We start from the raw sequence: 21,366 nt of genomic DNA, 5'->3' as shown, positions 1-21,366 counted from the left end.
CTCTGTTCATTTTGGGCCAAATAACATGCGATTCCAAGTTACGGTATTGCGCAGAAACTGATCAGTCAGCCGGCTGTGAAAGAATGCCAGTGGTTATTTTTGCTATATTGCTGGGAGTTTAAGGCAGATGATCTCATGCTGTCAATACTAAATTGCTGTAGTTCTCCATAAAAATTGGAAGTTACTATTTATTTATAATTTATTTGATTTGACCGTTGTATAAAAATACTGTGTCCATTGTTCATTTCTCCAGAGGAAGCTGGGTTTTTTTTATTCGTATCCCTGCACCTTAATGTCATTGAAAAAAAATCCATTGAATAACAGGATTGACGTAAAATAGTGTTTTTGAGGACGCTGTAACAATCGTATACCTTGCAGATCGTTTAACACGTCAGTTGCACAGACTAGCTCTCCGCGGTTGGAAGAGTAACGGCGCCATTTAAATGAACCTCGGTTTCACCCTGGGTTCCCAGACCCTAAAACGATTGGTTGGCACCTATACTTTTTGGGGTGTGAGGATTAGGTTTACCACCGTGATAAGATAACTTGCCATTGTTTACACAGCGAATGCGACGTTATTGTGAGTTACTAAAGAGCTACAGTAGTCGATTGAAGTATATCGTAGCATGAGCGTTCTAGGGAAAAGTTTATACAGAATTTAACACATGCTAGATGTCCCAAACACACAATAAATACACTATGATCTTAATATTCACATGCGTGATACTTTTAAATATTCTAGCGGCGATTTTTCATTCTTGAAGAAGTGAATTCTTCTTCCATCGCTCTCTGATTGAATGAGGATACAGTCCAGTACAATGTTTAATGGCTGATTTATCTGTCCTTTCAATGATCCTACACTAAATGTGATAACTATAAAATACCAGGGCGACTACAGGACAAATCATTCTGCTTGTAAATTTCAGGCTGTCGGTCAATGACCGTTTCTATGTACGTAGTTTTATATCGTCAATGAAACAGTATATCGTCTAGTACTGTAAATGATGTCGGCCATGTGTGATTTCTGGTGATTTGGGAATGAATACAAGACTTTATAGATGCACCAATAATTCTTCTATATCCTTGCTTATTAATTGGAGGACGTCAACACAATCCACACCTCCAAATACGTTTGCAGCTCAAACATACCGACAGGACGAATTTATAACATCCGCAGAATAATTTCGTTCATGGCATCTATGGTTCAGGAGGCATCACATGTTATTTGTTCTAGTCCCATTCTAAAGGCTCGTGCATAACCCACTACCTTATTATTCCTCTTTTGTACTACAGTATTTATTTTATTTTTATTAAAACATGGGAGTTTTATGTCTTGCTCTCTACTGCTGCCACAGAAGCAACCAATTTAACAATATATGTCAGTGGTGATAAACCCGATTCAGATGTTCCAGTATAGGACCCACAGCGTGCCATATTCATTATCAAAGGGTCTACCTGTACATGAGTTATTCAAAAAACATTGAGTTTGTCTTGTTGGGTGGATGTTGGTAATCCGTCTTTGTCACAAAAACATCTAGAAAAGAGCTCTCTTTTTTTTTGTCATGTCTCCATCAATCCTTACCTATTTTTATCAATGCACCATAAAAAGCATTTTGACTGGATGCATGATGGCTTGATATGACAACTACTCTCCATGTGACCACAAGAAACGACAGAGAGTTGTGGGCACAGCTCAGCACATCACAAAAACCAGCCACCCCTCCATGCACTCTATCTATACTTCTCAGTATACTGCCTCATTAACGAAGCCAGAGTAATCAAAAACTTCACTAACCCCAAACATTCTCTTCTCCCCTCTCCCATTGGGCAGAAGATATAAAGGCCTGAAAGTATGTACCACTAGGTTCAAAGAAGCTTTGATCTCACTGTTATCACACTCTTGAACAGACCTCTTGTACAATAAGTTAGATTCTTGACCTCACAATCTATCTCAATATGATTTTGCACTTTATTGTTTACCTGAATTCCACTTTTCAGATAGCTTTTACACCTCATTCTGCATTGTTGTTGTTTTATCGTATTCTAGCTCAATGCACTGTTAATGATTTGATCGGTGTGAACAGTATACAAGACAAGCTTTCTACTGTATCTTTGTATATGTGGCGATAATAAACTCAATGCACTGTGTAATGATTTGATCGGTGTGAACAGTTTACAAGACAAACTTTACACCGTATCTGGATACATGTGACGATGATAAACCAGTACTGATACCAATAGCAGTGGATGATCCCAAGCCCAGCTGTGAAAGAAGGTGGGTTGGGCATGGGGCTAGCAACTGCATCTTATTTTTTAAAAATGGCACGACAGAAGCACCAACAAAAGCTCTAGGGGCCTTATCCCTAGGAGAGGAAGGATCTTCGAAGATGAGTTACACTTGGAAACAACTTGAAAGATTGTCCCGCGACAGAGTATTCTGGTGAGCTGCTGTCAGCAGCCTACGGTCCAGCAGGGGTGATGAGCTTAACTAAATAAGTAATACCAATATATTGATTTCTCAACTAGTACCACTTAAAAAGATATTGTATCATTATTCTACCCTACTTTGATACAATACACAAATAGCCATAGAATTGACCTATTGAAACAAGAATCCGAATCCCACGACAGAAGCTGCTAATTAAATAAATCTGGGATTGAAAATAAAGATAGAATGATTAATGGTGATCTGAAGCTACGGGACTGTTATAAAATCAAATCTGTTTCCAGGATAACCCTCAAGGATTAGATTATATATGAATCCCAGACTACCAATGTGGATTATCGTCAACTGCTCGCTGAAGTGAATCAATAACACTGCAAGTCACATACAGGGAAGGTGAATGGGTATTAGTTATGATTATGCTTGGGTCATTATATCCCTGAATTGGCACTTGCAGGGTCTTGTTTCTCTATATTTTGTGGAGTCATAGATCACAACCCACCTATCCACACCTACCATCAAGCATCTATTTGCCTCTTCCCCTTTTATTTCCCTGATTTCCCATTTACAGTATGATTATGTTTTTAAAAGTATAAAATGTATGGCAAGATGCATACCTTAGGAGGTACTATGAAAGTGCTGTGAAAGCATAGGTCTTCAATTATAAAAAGTTACATTTAACAATAGAAGCAGTGGATGATTGAGATGGACATATGGTGAATCAGGGTCAAATCAGCTACCAAGAGAGACATGAAGAGAAGAACTTTCAGGACGAATTAATTGTAGAACACAGAGGCAGAATGGAAATATTAGAAGTATAAACAAATAGTACTCTTTGTTGGCCCCTGAAGTGAGATGTTCTATTTTTGGCCCTGACATTGAGCGCCAGGCCTGCCCCAAATATCAACAAGGAATTCTGCATATGCTGGAAATCCAAAGTAACCCACACAAAATGCTCAAGAGACTCAACAGGTCAGGCGGCATCTATGGAAATGAATAAACAGTCGACATTTCAAGCAAAGCCCTGGTTCAATTATTCCTTGCAGTAATTTTCCCCTCCCCCTTCCCTCTTCTTCCATTCCCCATTCTAGTCTCTTACGTCTTTTCACCTCTTACCTCTGTCACCACCCCCAGTGGTGCCTCTCCTCCTTCCCTTTCTCCTATGGTCCATTCTCCACTCCTATCAGATTTCTTCTTCTCCAGCCCTTTACTTTTCTGACCCAACTGGCTTCACCTATCACCTTCTAGCTACCCTCCTTCCACTCCTCCCACTTATTTATTCTGGCATCTTCCCCCTTCCTTTTCAGTCCTGAAGAAGGGTGTTGGCCCGAAGCATCAACTGTTTATTTATTTCCATTGGTGCCGTCTGCCCTGCTGAGTTCCTCCAGTACTTTGTGTGTGTTGTTTTGGATTTCTCTTGTTTATACGTTTTGTTCATGATATTTTAATACTGTAGTGGTGCCATCAAGTGGCAAACCTACAAACTGCACTCTTCTGTACCTTTACCTCACTGGTTTGATTGGATTTGGACAATTGCCAGATCAGAGATCATGCATATTTATGTAACAAAAAGTTGTTTAGCCTTTGGTTTTATTTCTTTCAGTATGATAGTACTTGGGAATTTGGGTTTCCAAAATAATCAACATCGCTAATTTCAATGTTCAAGTCCAGCTTCACAGGAATTGTCAGGGTTTGTAAGGTTAAGGAGCTAAATTAGAGAAGAATTTCATTGCAAAACAAATTGTGATACCATTTTCTGTAGCTCAAAGGAATTTTTAATGGGAGGGATTTACATGGTAATAATTCCATTCTACTTACTTAGAACATAAACTCAGTGGTCACTATATTAGGCATTTCCAGTACCTAATAAAATGGCTAGAATGCACGTTCATGGTCTTTTGGTTAGAGCTCATTTAGACTCCCATGACCACACTCCAGAAAGAATATATTGGCTTTGGAGATGGTGCACGTTCACAAGAGTAATCCAATGAGGCATTCTGGTGAAGGATTGTAGAAGGCTTTTTAATAATAGGCATCCGTTAGTCTCACGAGACCATGGATTTGCGCCTTGGAAGGTTTCCGGGGCGCAGGCCTGGGCGAGGTTGTATGGAAGACTGGCAGTTGCCCATGCTGCAAGTCTCCCCTCTCCACGCCACTGATGTTGTCCAAGGGAAGGGCATTAGGACCCATACAGCTTGGCACCGGTGTCGTCGCAGAGCAATGTGTGGTTAAGTGCCTTGCTCAAGAACACACGTGCTGCCTCAGCCAAGGCTCGAACTAACGACCTTCAAATCACTAGACAAATGCCTTAACCACTTGGCCACTGGTGTTATTTAATTAAGATGTTTGAGATACCTGTAAAATAATACACTCTATGGCCATTTTTTTGGGTATTTTCTTTTCCTAATTAAGTGGCCACTGACTGTATGTTTGTGGTCTTCTGTAGCTGTAGCCCATCTACTTCAAGGCTAGGCATGTGTGTTCAGAAATGTCCTTCTGTACACCACTGTTGTAACATGTTGTTGTTTGAAGTAATGTAACCTTCCTGTCAGCTTGAACCAGTTTCACATTCTTCTCTGACTTCTCTCAGTAATAAGATGTGTTCACCCGCAGAACTACTGCTCATTGGATTTTTTTTTTATTTCTCGCACCATTTTCTGTATCTTTTAGAGACTGGTGTGTGTGGAAAGCCCAGAAGATCAGCATTTTCTGAAACACCCAACCCACCCTGTCTAGCAACAACAATCATTCCATGGTCAATGTCACTGAGATCACATATCTCCTTCATTCTGATGTTTGGTCTGAACAACAACTGAACCTCTTGACTATGAGTGCATGCTTTTATGCATTGAATTGCTGCCATATGATTGGTTGATTACATATTTGCATTAATGAGCAGGTGCACCTAATAAAGTGACAACTGAGTATATAGTGTTCTATATAAGATTAAGATGTTTCAAAATTATTATTAAAATCCGGGGAGTATGATAAAGTATGGTTTTAGATAATCGTTCATTCTTTCATTTGCAATCTTCAGAAAATTACTTTTGCATTCACTGTATCCAACAGCAATTAAGGAAAACCAATCCTAGTTTAACAGTTAACAGAAAAATTAAAGAAAAGTTAAATAGTACGTACTAAAAACACCTATGATATAAAAGATTTAAATTTCAGCCAGTAAATTGATTAACTCTGATAATGTCATAAGTTGATCAAACAAAGATGAAACACATTTAACTACAGTTTATGGTTTTTTTCTGATAATAAATACATTTATATTGGTTTCACTTGAATGGGTCAGACTGGCCTTGATGGTCCTTGTGATTTATTCTCACAAATCATTTACTTTGTGTTTTAGGATATGTCAAGTGTCATATCAAATAAGTTACATTTTTGAATTATTCTTTTATATTTTTTGTTTGCTTTGCCTATATTTTCAATCTGGAAATAACATAAATGATTTAGTCTCAGACCTTTGCCAGCATTGAGCTTAAGCCAAACTCTTCCATATGAACAATATTTGTTCCACTCTACTATACTTTGGGGAACTATCTGTTTTCCAGTCAGACACAGACCTCAACGTACAATAAGATGGGGAAATTAGCAAAAGAGCAATTCTTTTATATATCACCACCATGACCTCAGAACATCAAAGGGCTACACAGCAATTTTTGAAGGGCAGTCAGATTTGTAACACAGTATTTGCCCTTGTACTTGTAATATTGCAGATAACAACATCCCACTTTTAGTATTGTGATAATATTCAGGGTATTTGTTTTAGTATATTGATTGATGAATAAAGATTGTCCAGGACAAAGGGAATCTCAGTGGCTTGTTTCTGAATAATTATAGTAGAATATTTCAGAACAAACCAAGATAGTAGACTGGGCCAAACTTAAACATGATAAGCATCATGATATGCAATAACACTAGTGCATAGCCTAAGAACTAATACACCAGTGTAACATTTTAAAATAAACCTATGAAGTTATTGCAGAGATGTAAGGTGTTATTATTCAACTTTTTGAAATGGGATTTCTGTTTGATACATCCATGAGAAAAGCAAGTGTTTTTGCCCTATGTGTATATGATCAGCCTGGGTATTCAAAGAATTACTTTTCACTGCAGAATAGTGTTCATATATTGCTGGCCAGATTAACTGAGCTCAACCTATTCATCAACCAAGTTAGATCTATCCAATATAAAAGCAAGGTTTACAGAAAGTACATACTTTTACGTTGACTATATGGCGCCTAGAAGGACCATCATTAGAACTAAATATTTCATAAGTATGTTGGTAGTTGAAAGAAGAGTCCACTCATCTTAGTTCAATTACTAACCATATTTCAAATGAAGTGAATTCAAAACTTTTCACACTAGATTTTCCACTTTGTTTTGCAATATAATATTGTTGAATGTTTCAGTATAAAGTGCATTAAAACAGCTGAGTTATCTGAAATGGTATTAGAGAAGAATTGAACTGTATGAATCAAATTATTAATATCTCATTTGCTGGCAGCTACGTTGTATTAATGAGTTAATATTTCAATCATTATTATCAATTATACGGTAGATATTTATACATATACACCCACAGATATAGATAAAGATATAGATATAGATATATATAGATATCAATAAAATTGAAATAATGCTGAGAAAATTAGCAAGGATATTGCCAGGACTTCAGGACCTGAGTTATAAGGACGGGCTGAATAGGTTAGCACTTTATTCCCTGGAGTGCAAGGAAATTAGAGGAGATTTGATAGAGGTATGCAAAATTATGAGGGGTATTAATAAGCTAAATGCAAGCAGACTTTTTCCACTGAGGTTGAGCGAGACTACAACTCATGGGTTAAGGGTGAAAGGTGAAATGTTTAAGAGGTACATGAGGGGAAATTCTCTCAGAGGGTAGTGAGAGTGTGGAACAAGCTGCCAGTGGAAGTGGTGGATGCGGGTTCGACTTCAATATCTAAGAGAAATTTGCATAAGTACATGGATGGAAAGGCATGGAGGCTATGGTCCTGGTGAAGGTCAATGGGACTAGGCAGAATAATAGTTTAACACAGACTAGCTGGGCTGAAGTGTCTGTTTATGTGTTATAGTGTCATGTGACTCTATTCTATGACCAATTAGGTGGCATGTTTAGCATTATCTCAAAGGTTAGGAGTTAGCATTGTTATCATAGATATAACATTCAAATTATTTTATCATGTTATGGTTAGAGTTGTGTGTGCTTTATTTCTCTTCATGAATTTGTAGCAACCTCAACTTTTTTCTTACTTTCACAATAATAAAACATGATGAATATATGTTCTGGTTGATCAATATCTAAAGGGATTTTAAAGGAAATTCTCCTTGTTTTTCAGACACTGTATTTTGTAATGTTGACAAACTTGACTAGTTCAGGCTACAGTCAGAGTGGGGTCATTGCAAGTCTTTATAACAGCATGAGACAGCAGCCCTGAATATGAACACATTTTAAGATGAATTCTTGCAAAACTCAAATGATTTATTAATGCCTGTTGTGTTGGTGCCACAAATGCACAGTAAAATCCATCATATAATGCAAATGTTCTGCTGGGAGTTATATAGCACAGTGGTACAGCTAATAGAATGTCTGCCTTACAGCTCCAGTGACCCAGGTTCAATGCTGATATCCAATACCTTCTGCACAGACTTTGCATGTGTTTCCCCTAGTTCACACCAACATCCGTCCACACAGGTGTGTGCATTGATAAGTTAATTAGCTGCCTTGCCCCAGTGTGCAGATGAATGGTACAATCTGGGTGGGGGCATGGGTATGTGGGGCGAATAAATAAATAGGATTGGTATAGGATAGTCAACATGCACTCAATGGGCTGAAGGGCCCGTTTCTTTGCTCTGTGACCTATGAGTTCTCTTATGGTGACTTTCGAATCCAAGTCATATATCTTCCAGTGTCCTGTGATCTCAGTAACTTATTACCTCCCCACTCCATTGAGAAGAGGAACACACAGAAAGAGTGACATACTTGGAATATTGTGAGCAACTTTAGGCCTCCTTTCTAAGGTCCTGGAAAGGGTCCAAGGAAGGTTCACAAGAATGATCCCAAGAATGAAAGGCTTAAGGGGTGAAGAACAATTGATAGCTCTGGTCCTGTACTTGATAGAGTTCAGAAGATGAGGGGGGATCTCACTGAAACCCACCAAATACTGAAAGGCCTGGAAAGAGTGGAGGCAGAGAGAATACTTCAATCAGTGGCAGAGTCTAGGATCAGAGGGCACAGCCTCAGAATAATGCATGGTCCCTTTACAACTGAGATGAGGAAGAGTTTCTTCAGCCAGAGGCTGGTGAATCTGTGGCATTCTTTGCTACAGAGAACAGTGAGGCCAAATTATTTGGCGTACTTAAAACGGATATTGATGCTCTTGGTTAGTAAGGGGGAGGGTTAGGGATTACATGGAGAAGGCAGGTCAATGGGGTTAAAAAGTCACTTATTATTGAATGGTGGAGCAGCCTCAATGGGCTGAATGGACTAATTCTGCTCCTATTTCTTAAGGTTTTATAGCATAGAGATACAAATGAAGGCAAGAATGCACAAATTCAGGCATCTTGACGATGCTCCAGAGATGACGTCTTGAAGTCACTGCTAGTGTTGGATCTCAAATATCATTTGTTTTCAAGTATTTAAGTTAATTGGGTCTTTTAATTCAACTTTAACATTACTCACCTTGCAGATAAAATATATTATTTCTTTCTATAAAAGTAATCATATTGCAACAATTATAAATTATAACTCTGGCAGATGTTTGTAAAAAAAATAGCACCCAGAACCAGTTACAGACAAGGGTAAGCTGGAGAATTGTCACACTCTCAGGTGCTACTGGAATAAAAAGAAAGCAATGGCCACCAGTTATGAAACACCAAATAATATTTTATCTTCCGCTTCTTCAATATTCCATGTCAGCTAGTGAAAGATGTATGGATTGCCAGCCAGCACCATTCAAGGAGAACAGCCACTGAGCCGATAGCAGAGAAAGTTCAGGTTTTTTGGCTTATACAAGAGTGAATACACATAAGGATAATGAAATAAGACCATAATAAGACCACAAGACATAGGAGCAGAATTAGGCCATTCAGCCCATCGAATCTACTCCACCATTCCATCATGGCTTATTTATTATCCCTCTCAAACCCATTGTCCTGCCTTCTCCCTATAACCTTTGACACCCTTACTAATCAAGAACCTATCAACCTCCACTTTAAATATACCCTGACTTGCCTTCCACAGCGTCCATGGCAAAGAATTCCACAGATTAACCATTCTCTGGCTAAAGAAATCCACCCCCTCCCATCTATTTTCTAAAGAGATGTCCTTCTATTAAAAATTCGATCTCCAAATGTAGAGTTTAAAAAATAAATATTCTATGTAATCGCACACATAGATTTAAAATTCTTGTAATGTGTAGCTTTACCAGATATCTTATGAGATATTTCCACCACAGGGCCCAGTCTGTTGATGTCACATGCCCAGGTCACCAGCACTCCCGTGAGTCTCTGGATTTTGAATATTGGAATTCCTTTGCCATACAATCACGCAATCTCAATGGAATTCACCTGGATTTACTGGAGTACCAGTTCACTAGTCGCTGAGGGAGGTGATGGGTTATAGGGCAAGCACACACAGTCCTTAATGGTTTCGGATGCAATGAGGCAGCTCCAATCTGGTTGTCCTATAGAATTGCAGATTACACCATTCCAACGTCATCAATAAATCAATATACTGTATCCTAGTCTCCATAAACACTTTTCAATGTAATGTATTAACAACACACTGCATTCTTAGCTCCCAGTTCATTGATGCTCCTAATTCTCATCTCCGTGGTTGAAGTTTACCATAGACTCACCACTTCACAACTCTATAACGCCCTCCAAACGTCTAACATCTGAGAACTCAGCTTTCCTCTGTCCCCCGCTGTTTGGGAAATTCCCAATTTATTTCTCCCACCACGAGCAATTGTGCATCAACGCATCTTGGAACAAAACCGAGAAAAATCCTTTCTTCAGAGAGAGTCGCATCTTTCTCTAATACCACTTCAACCAACATTTTAGTTACAGTCCAATTATCTGCTTTTTGGGCGCAGCGTCAATTTAGTTAATCGATTATAGTCTTGCACGTTGGAATATCCAATATAAAGCCAAATTTTCGCAATTATAAATAGTTGTAAAAGAAGTTCACTGCAGGTTTCTTCCTCACTGCAACTTGCCCTTTTTTTCCTGTTGTTCGGCAACCTAATTTTTTAAATCTTATATGACACCGATCAGATAAAAGTTTCAAATATTCCAACACACTAAAAATAATTGAACGAAAATGCAATAGTATTAATCTGAAACTGTCCATCTATTTTCAACGTAGGGTATAACTAATAAATCAAAGATCAATATTTAAAACATACATCCAAAAACTTAGGTGGCTTGCTTAGCTAGCAAAATAAAGCAAAATTAACCAAAAAACGAAGATCTTTCATAATCCATCTATACTTATTCCTCCAATTGAACTCCAGAAAGCCCCTCACTATCGAAGTCCTGGGTCTGATCCACACAGACGCCATCACTCTCTCTGTAGGTATAAACGCTATATGTAAACTTCACCGCAGAATGATAGGATCCACCATCATCCACAAAGAGTAATTAAGTTCTATTAATAATTCTGCCTCTCGCTAGTTTTGCTGAACAGGTGAGGAGGGGATTTATGTTTGACAATTGGGCTCCAAAAAATAAAATCGGTACGGAATTAAAACGCCCATAGGTATTGCCCTTTTAAGCCGTTTGGGGCATTCTTGCAACTGGTAGTAATCAGACGAGTGGCTGCAATGGACAGGAAATCTAAAATTAGTTTTTACTACCTATAATAGAAGATTTACGGTATGGTTTAATTTGTCGTCTCCGGGCTAAAGAGTAAGGAAGAACTGAAGCAGCCGGTCCTGGATATCCACTTTAGTTTCTCAGAAACTCGCTGGATGGACGTCTCGGGCCACTTTCACTCGGCTGGACACTCGCAACACCGGCGAGTTCAGTCTTCCGAGCTTCCTTGCTTCGTGTTCTTCCACTCCCTTACCCTCCTCGCTTTGTCCCTAACGGTTTTTAAATATAGTCAGATCCAGTACCGGGCCCAGCTCATTACTCTTTCGCGTACACTTTTCCCTCATGAAGGGCGAAATGTGGAATTAATAAAAAGGAAGGATGTTTGACATTGTTCATTTGGTGCTGCGCTCTCGAGGCGAGTAACGGTCGGATGCGAGCCCAATAAATGAAATGTAACTTCAGTCAACATAAATTCGCACTGAATTCAACCTCGAAACCCTCTAGGAACTCGGCAATTACTCGAAATTAAATTTTGAAATTATTGTCTTAAAAGTAACGGGACAATGCAGCAAAAACGGCGTTCGCATATCAAAATGACGGTTCATGTTCGCCACTCTCCACAAGAAGTATTAACTTCTGGCTTTTTATCTTTCTAAATGTGATCCTCAGACTAACACAAAATTACTTTTTCAGCACGTGTCGGATATAGTTCAGAGTAGAGGAGAGGGGGTGGGGGTGTTATATTCTTTCTTAGCGTGGAAACAAGTTTGCACACACTTAAAGAGAGAGGGAGGAAGGGCGGGAGGGTGTCTGGCAATAGGTGGGAAGGGAATAACTATGAAGGTGTGTGAGTCTGAAAGAGGGAAGTGGAAACCAGGAGAAATGCCAAGTTGGGAAAGGGGATATGAAATAAACGGCTGCACGGGAAAATGCGCCAGCAGTTCCCAGATTTTGTCCCCCGTCTCCAGTTCAATATCTCGGACGATTCTCTTAGGTAAATATGCGACACTGCAGCTGACTCGGCAGGAAAGAAAATATCCGAGAGGATGGAGGGAGCGGAATCGAACCCGCGTCTGTCCGCCTGCTCTGAGCTCGGCCGTTATTCAGCCCCGACCATAAACAGAAACTTTATTTGCTGTTGTTTCTGCTTAGAAAATTACTTCGAGACTCCAGTCAGGATATCACGTCACTACAGCGCCAATACTTTCGCTTTTACGGACAAACAAACGGAGGTAAATATCTCTCAACATCTGGAAAATCTTTTTTATATAACTTTCGCGCATTCGCTGTAAACCGAGACGTGATTCAAAAGTATCGTTTAATGCAACTTGCAAAAAAAATGAACAGTTGCTGATCGAGTGGAGCCCATTTTGTAATAAATACAGATTTATTTCTTATATATACGCTGCAAAATGATAGGACCCAGGCAGCTGTGAGCTGGGTCAGCAGTGAAGGGTGCGTACTTACAGAGTCTGCAGCAGTCGGGTGTCGGAGGCGCTGCTTCGGGTCTGAGTGCTGTGAATGGGAGACTCGGTGAATGGAATTCCTTGTTTCGCTGAAATCTCCAATCACGGATCAGTGAGAGTGCCCAGACTCCCCATACACTTTACAGCACGGCCAGACAAAAAAAAAGGCAGGAGGGAGGGAGGAGAGTGTGTGAGCGAGCGAGAGAACGATAGTCCAGGAAAAGAGAGAAGAGAGGTCGTGTTAAAACGGGGAAAGGAGAGGATTTCGACGGGAGAGTAGAAGCAAGGGAAAGCAGAAGAAGATAGTGTCAGTCATCAAGGGAAGTCGACAAGAGAAATGCGCAGAGAGGGAAAAACTAGAATCTCGAGAGGGACGGAGTGTAATCCCACAAAAAGCGAACGCAGGGGAGAGTGGGCAGGAAAGATGTGCTGTAGGAATGTGTGATTCGTTAGCAAAACAGCGAAACCGAAAACCACAAATGAGTAAGAATCGGATGTGAATTCACAGGAAAACAAACAAATGGAAGAAAAAATGGGATAAGGGAAGGGGGAGATGGAGTAAGAAAATGTCGGTTAAAGGGCGGTAAACATAAACAGCAGAAATCATCTGGCTGAGGAACTGAATTGGAAATTGACTGTGGTTCTGAGCTGAGCTCGTTTTAATGAAATCTTTACATCTCGATAAACAGATGTTAGCAATATTTGTTAATTGTACAATAAGCCCACAACTGTTCTGTTTTACTGGGCGCTCTGGGGTTCCTTCATACAGGAGTCTGATTGTGGTACCTGTGTGTCCAGCGCCTCTTTTTCTCTTTTTTTTCAGCAGACGTGTTTACATTTCTGCGGTTTAGTCTATAACTTTCTCTTTTTTTTTCAGAACGTTAGACCACGCGCATGCCCCATTCCCTGAGCTCCCAGACATTCCTGAAGTCTGCCAAAAATATTCCTTACAGAAAAAAATTAAGCTTTTTTTAAGAAGCACGCCGACCCCCAAGACTGGGTCAGACGCGGCTGGTATATGAATGAACTGGGTCGTTTTTCTCACTAACACCCTCCCATCCGTAACACCTAGCAAACCACACCTCTCTCTCTCTCTCTCACACACACACACACACACACACACACACACACACGCACACACACAAACACAGATACATACACACACAGACTTACACATCACCTTCACGAGCACCATACCCGCACATAAATACTTGCATGTGCGCACACAAATGCCACCTTCAACACCCCACCAATAACATCTACACACACACACACACACACACACACATACAGACACACAACGCATAAAGTACCCCAAGGTCTCGGCTTCCTGTTTCTTAAACTAACCCAGATCATGAGTCAGTGTAGAAATTAAACAAGGTAGAGCGACTGGTCAGTTGCGTGCAGCCTAGACTCCTCATTGCACTTAAAAAAAATAATTTTTAATCTGAAGATTTTTTTAAATCACCACCACCCTCCCTCTTCCTTTCTTCCTTTTCTTCGGACACTGCAGGTTGGTATCTACCTGGCGGCACTTGCACGACATCGGATACTGTACCAACAACGCTACAGCTGTAACAGTGATGTGTACTTTTGTAGATTTATTAGTTGTTAGATGTATCGAAATGATTCAGGCCCGCTTCAGTACTTTCAACCACCTTCACAGTAACGGAGAATGAACGGTCGGTATTACAGATTGCAGTTACAGTATTTTTGACTGGGGACCACCGCAACATGATGACTTCGAAAACTGACTACATTCGGGGACTCTTTTTATAATCCTGATCCCAGTTCGTGTTTCAATGTGTGCTCGCGACTCTACATCGGCACTGCAGAAATATCAAGTGAAAATATGTCCAAAAGAATTATCTGTGCCCCCACCACATACTCTCTCTCTCTCTCTCTCTCTCTCACACACACACACACACACACACACACACACACCGCCGTGCCGTTGCAGTTCGCAAAAGTTCAGCATCTGAACTTTAAATGCAAGCTGTTATTTTCACTGTCGCTTTCTAAAATAAAACTTGCATTTATATAGCGCCCTTCAGGACGTCCCAAAGCGCCGTTAAACGCCCTTTGAAATGCAATTACCGTAGGAAACACTGCTGCCAGTTCGGCACAGGAAATTCCATAAACGTCAATGAGACAACGATAAGATCATTTGTTTTTAGTGAGGATGGTTGAAGGATAAATATTAACTGGGCTACTGGGAGAATTCTCCTGTCCTTCTTGGAATATTGTCACGGAATCAGGTTGCGCCTTGATTTAACTTCACATCTGGGACACTTCTGACAACACAGCATTCCCGCGGCGCTGCCCACAGTAAAAACTGAAGCCAGAATTTCTGAAACAGCGGGAAAAATATAAACAAGAGCTTTAGCTAAATGATAGGGGTGATTATATTAAACATTTATTTCCTGAAATAATTAGCATTTTATGTACTGTAATAGTAAACAAAATTTTGTTAGCGTTTATTTTCAACACGTTCCAAAAGATTTTACAACTAATGAATAAAGTCATTGAAAGTGCAGCCACGGTTGTAATGAAGGAAATATTCAAAGTTCAAAGTAAATTTATTATCAAAATATTCATTATCACCATATACGACCTGGAGATTTATTTTCTTGCAGGCATTCAATACAAAGAAATACAATAGATCCAATGGAAAACTACACATAAAGACTGACAAACAACCAATGTACAAAAAGAAGGCAAACTGTCCAAATAAAATAAATAAGTAAATAACAGGAATTCTGCAGATGCTGGAAATTCAAGCAACACACATAAAAGTTGCTGGTGAACGCAGCAGGCCGGGCAGCATCTCTAGGAAGAGGTGCAGTCGACGTTTCAGGCCGAGACCCTTCGTCAGGACTAACTGAAGGAAGAGTGAGTAAGGGATTTGAAAGTTGGAGGGGGAGGGGGAGATCCAAAATGATAGGAGAAGACAGGAGGGGGAGGGATGGAGCCAAGAGCTGGACAGGTGATAGGCAAAAGGGATACGAGAGGATCATGGGACAGGAGGTCTGGGAAGAAAGACAAGGGGGGGGACCCAGAGGATGGGCAACGAGTATATTCAGAGGTACCCCATCTATGACTTCTCTAACTTCCGCTAATGCCCCACCTCCCCCTCGTACCCCATCTGTTACTTATTTTTATACACACATTCTTTCTCTCACTCTCCTTTTTCTCCCTCTGTCCCTCTGAACATACCCGTTGCCCATCCTCTGGATCCCCCCACCTTGTCTTTCTTCCCGGACCTCCTGTCCCATGATCCTCTCGTATCCCTTTTGCCAATCACCTGTCCAGCTCTTGGCTCCATCCTTCCCCCTCCTGTCTTCTCCTATCATTTTGGATCTCCCCCTCCCCCTCCAACTTTCAAATCCCTTACTCACTCTTCCTTCAGTTAGTCCTGACGAAGGGTCTCGGCCTGAAACGTCGACTGCACCTCTTCCTACAGATGCTGCCTGGCCTGCTGCGTTCACCAGCAACTTTGATGTGTGTAGCTTAAATAAGTAAATGATGGTCCTTGAAAATGAGTCCATAGGTTGTGGAATCAGTTCAAAGTTGAGGTGGGTGAAGTCATCCACGCTGGTTCGGGAGCTGGATGGTCGCTGGGTAACAACTGTTCCTGAACCTGGTTTTCCTGAATACGGCAACAATTTTTGCGCAGACTCCCTCAAATTTAGTTATGATGATAAACAAGTATCAAGGGTCTCGGCCCGAAAGTTGACTGCTTATTTCTCTCCATAGATGCTGCCTGACCTGCCGAATTCGTTCAGCGTGTTGTTGTCCGTGTTGCTCTGCATGTGCAGAATCTCTTCTGTTTATTTATACTTATTTTAAGTAATCGAGTTTGAAGGAGCAGTGTTAACCAGGGAGGTGCCCAAAGGATAAGCGTTAACCAGGATGGCGCTTGTACGATGAATATTAATCAGGGCGGAGTCTGAAGGATAAGTGTTAATCGGGAACGCGATTGAAGGATATGTATTAAACAGGGTACCAGACGAAATTCTCACGCTTTTCTTCACAACAGTAGCCCGGGACGTTTTACATTCTACCTGGGACGCCAGAGCCTCGGTTTAGCGCGTAAAACCGGAAAGGGTACGCCTCTGAGGGTGCAACGTTGGAGCCTCAACCTACATCTTGGGCAAGTGTCAGCAGTGGGAGCAGCAGTCTCCGGGGGCCAAGGGCCGTTTCCATCCTCCATGACCCTTTGAAAGGATTTAAATCGTAGTCCGCGCCGTAGAGGCAAGAATAATCTCAAATTAACTATACCTGTTGCATCCTGAGAAATATAGATGTGGTGCATAGTAATACATGATTAGTTTGGACAGACCCCATGAAATATACAAAAATACACATACCATAAGTCTATTCGGCCCATCGAGTCTGCTTCGCAATTCCATTGTGGCTTATTTATTGTCCCTCTCAACCCCATTCTCCAGCCTTCTCCCCGCAACCTTTGACGCCTTTCCTAGTCAAGAACCTATCAACCTCCACTATAAATGGTGGTTGACGTTTACTCCGTTTAACATGTTTATTGGGTAAGATCCTAACCCTCTCTTTGTGCACGTCCGTGAATATATGGATTTTGTTATAGCGGTAAGATGCTGAGCTCACAAGGAATTACATTCATCGAACGTGCATATATCTAAATTTGTGACCACTTTAATATTTATCTTGTGTTCTGTGTCTGCATGTTTTGTGGCTTCATACACGGTCATATCTGGTAATAAATCAAATTACATCTACACAGTTTGCTCGAAAATTTATGCAGAGGAGTAGTTATAGACAGAAATGAGCCAGTTCCCTTAGAATCAATTCTGATATTTAAACGGTGCTAATGTGGAATATAATCCCTGTTGAATCCATTTTGATTACTGCAAAATCTCCTAATTCACTACATATCAGTCGTAATACTGAGGAAGTCTCCTGCTTAGGCACTTCTCTGGAATCCAGCGTGACTCCGGTTTTGTGGGTTCTGAGGTGTTTAATGAGACCAATGTGGGAAAAGCAGGCTGAGGAAGTATTTTAATTGTTGGAGATCACTTTCTGCCGAGACGTCACTTGGCGACCCAGACGCTGGCATCGATTTGATTTAATTTTGCAGAAGGCAGCCCCTCCATATTTACTGCCAATGTTTCTTCCTAAACCCAGCATTACCAGGCGCAGTTTACTTGGTCATTATCTCATTGTTTGGGGGAATTTGCTAAAGGCACTTTGGCTACTATGTATCCCACAACAAAACAACATCAACAATAAATTAAATTGCCTGTGGAACAGTTTGGAACACTAATGATATAAATGCAACTCTGTATTTCTCGACACTTAACTTTATGCATATAAAGTTCGCCATGGACGGTCCCAAGACCAGCTCCGAAAGGAGGAGGGTGGGGATGGGACTAGCAACCCCAACCTGTAAAAGCCCAGAGCTACAGAAACATTAGCAGAAGCTCCAACCTCCTTCCTGGGAGAGGATGGGCTACACCTGCGGACAACTTAAAGACTGGCCCAGCACAGTGAACACTGGCGAGCTGCTGTCGGCGGCCTATTCCCCAGTAGGAGCGATGGGTTTAAGTGACTATGTTGTATGTTTGCCCATGCTTGTGGCTTTTATGTGCATTGGTGTGGTATTTTAATACATATTTTGCAAGTAAAAGCAGCATCATTTTGAGGTTTGTTTATAACTGCGTGTGACGTAGTTGTACATATGATACATATTCTACACGTGTATATTTGAATGATGACTCTTTTTGTGAAATTTGTGTCTGTTTTCTCATAAGGCTTAACTCTTTGTAATAGTCAACATAAAGAACTTAAAAAAAAACATATTTTTGCAGATGCTTAGAATACTGAACAGAGTAAGCTCCTTACAGTTGCGAAGGACGTTCAGGGAAGCAAAGAGTTAAAAGCAATAATTCAGTCCGGCGGAATGTTACTGATTATGTGAATTAGCCAAATAATTATTCGAAGTTGTTAGAATGGAGTCGTTGTTGAAATTATCTGGAAAAAGATCACTTCTCATTCACCATCAACGTTTGAGGCACCCAAAGTGTGTTATTCCTCATTCAAGATCCAATCAATTCACATCCAGAACAATCTTTTCTTTGGCCAAAATAGTGAGTGATCTTTATCAAAATGAGAAATCGTTTCAACTTTCTCTAAAATTTATGGAGGAATTTTTAAGAAAAAGATGTTTTAATATTTTAATTTATAAATACAATACTCCTTTTGTGTTCAGGCTGAAACTGAATACAGCTACTTTTAATATTTCGTCCTGTACAAGAATTATCTTTGTGTACCAGGCGAGGGACTGGATGGAAACGCATTAAGTGCCAGATAATCAGACGACACGTATTTTGCAAAGCTCTTGGGCAGAAACGTCGCGACAGCGCGGATTTGTCGCACATCTTTATGAAATCTTGAGGGATAGGAGGTATTTTTTTTACTTTTGGCATTTTATTTTCCAGTTCGTGCTGCAGGAGAGAAGGGGGAAAAAAAACTCGCAACGTAGAGTCTAGACAGGGGAGATTCTGTCCAAATCTGGAAGCCATTCGGCCAGGCTGGGAACACTTACTGTGCGGTGTAACCGCTCCGAGAAATGCAAAGCTCACATTTCACAGGATAGCGAGGTACAGAGTCACTCTCTCAATTACAGATGAAAAATGGAGGCATTCGTTCCCCCAAAGGAAAGGTCTAGCCTTTTGTTAAAAAGTTTAATTTGATCATTTCAAAATATTCTCCAAGATACTCTAACAACAGTGGTTCCTTAAAGAGGCAGAGAAGTCCGGAGACCAGAATTATACAGGCAGCTCCGCAGTGCCCTCCAGCGAAGGGTCCTGACTTCACCTTCAAGCGGTACCAGCGTTCTCTTGGGGGCGAACCTGCGTTTATCCGTTAAATGTGCTCCCTCCCACGCTGTTTTCTGTGCAGAGTTCAGTGTTCACAGTTCTAATGTGGAGGACGGTTTAAAATGGAAGTATTAAAGAACGGTCGAGAGAGGGTCCAAATAGATTCGTTGGACGGAGTCCAAGGGGATTGAGACTGGTCTCTGTATGAGTTTTGTCAGAGTCACTTGGCTCCAGACCTTATTACAGCCTCGGTCTGGTTATGGACAAAAGAGCCGAAATCCACAAGAGACCAGAGTGGCTGCTCCTGACATTAAGGCAACGGCATGGAGATTGAGGAAAACGGAAACCACTGGGATTCAAACAGAAAATATCCCACCTAGGGGAAAAACCGAACACCAAGGAAGATGATTGTGGCTGTTGAAGGTCAATTGTCCCAGCCTGTAGACATTGTGTCCGGCCAGTGTCTTCTACCTAGTTATCCGTCAACAATCATTTCATTACAGCGAATAAGCACAGGAAGAAAGTCAGGGAATTAGTAGGTGTGGCAATATAGTACAAAGTGGGGAATGGGCGCTTTGCACTTCAAATGCTTGTGGTTCAGGAAATCATGAGACAGATAGAGCAATGCACTCAAAACGCTGGAGAAACTCAACAAGTCAGTCTACATTTCGGACTGAGACCATTCATCAGGACTGCAAGGGCTTCTTCCCCCTTCCACACCAGCCCTGGTGAAGGATCTCTCCCCTCCATAGATGCTGCCTGACCTGCTGAGTTCCTCCAGCATTTTGGATGCGTGTTATTCTGGATTTCCAGCATCAGCAGAATCTCTTTTAGACATGAAAAGCTTAGTGCCATTAATAGTTTCTTTTTAAAATAAGGTTGTTTTCCAAGTGATTTAGTGTTAGTCATAGGTAATATATTCTGACTTTTAAGAGCTGCTCCTCCTTTTAGACAGCCCCAAGGAAGATATGCTTCCTCTCCATTTCCCTGCACTCTGACTAAGTTAATAGAGTCCCACATTTGATTCACAGTCTCAGGCCCAAGCAGTCTGTGAAAGAGGCTTTAGGTTAATAAAGGATGATGGACAGAGTTGTGAAACTTCAAATCAGGGTAAGGTGATTTAAAGGGAAAATAGATGGCCAGAGATCAAAGAAGCATCTTGGATAAATGGTAACATTTGAATCATACAGGTAGACTTTCATGTCAACAGAGCGACAGAACTAGAATTAGAAGATGAAATAGTGAGATCTAAAAGTTCTGTGTATAAACACTTCAGGCAGTTATAACTAACCAATGGAATTATCAATAGAGACAGATGGGTTTGACCAAAAACTAATTAAGAAACAGGTTTGGAAGATTGGGGATTAAGTACTCAAGAGCACTTGAGATTTAGAAAGGCCAAAGAAAATGGGAAAAGACTGGTGGCAGCTCCAATTGTAAAGAATGACATAATGGCAATAGTGCAGACTGATTCCAGCCCAAAAGAACTGAGCGGAATCAGCATGGAGAACAGAGGAATATTGAGATATAAGAGAGTATATTGGCTGGACAGGTTTACATCTCCCTAAAGAGCAGGAGCCACTGCCTGCAAGGTGTTTGTACATTCCCCCCCGCCATGACTTTTTTGGGTTTCCTCCCGCAGGTCAAAGACGTCCCAGTTGGTAGGTTAATTGGTTTTGTAAATTGTCCCATGATTAGGCTCGGATTAAATCAGGGGATTACTGGGCAGCGCAGCTTGAATGGCTGAAAGAGC

At 40.8% G+C, this 21,366-nt stretch overlaps 1 protein-coding gene across 3 annotated transcripts in view; it reads right to left on the bottom strand.

Moving 5' to 3' along the window:
- Positions 1-13,125, bottom strand: part of erg (ETS transcription factor ERG) — a 301,473-nt gene extending 288,348 nt beyond the window's left edge. For all 3 annotated transcript variants that reach the window (XM_063050372.1, XM_063050374.1, XM_063050373.1), the window contains exon 1: positions 12,758-13,125. The gene's annotated coding sequence lies outside the window, so the exon portion shown is untranslated. The remainder of the gene's footprint in view (positions 1-12,757) is intronic.
- Positions 13,126-21,366: the final 8,241 nt, after the last annotated feature.

The sequence above is a fragment of the Mobula hypostoma genome, chromosome 6 (genome assembly GCF_963921235.1).
Source record: "Mobula hypostoma chromosome 6, sMobHyp1.1, whole genome shotgun sequence".
Taxonomy (NCBI): Eukaryota; Metazoa; Chordata; class Chondrichthyes; order Myliobatiformes; family Myliobatidae; genus Mobula; species Mobula hypostoma.
This window is presented reverse-complemented; position numbering and strand designations above follow the sequence as displayed.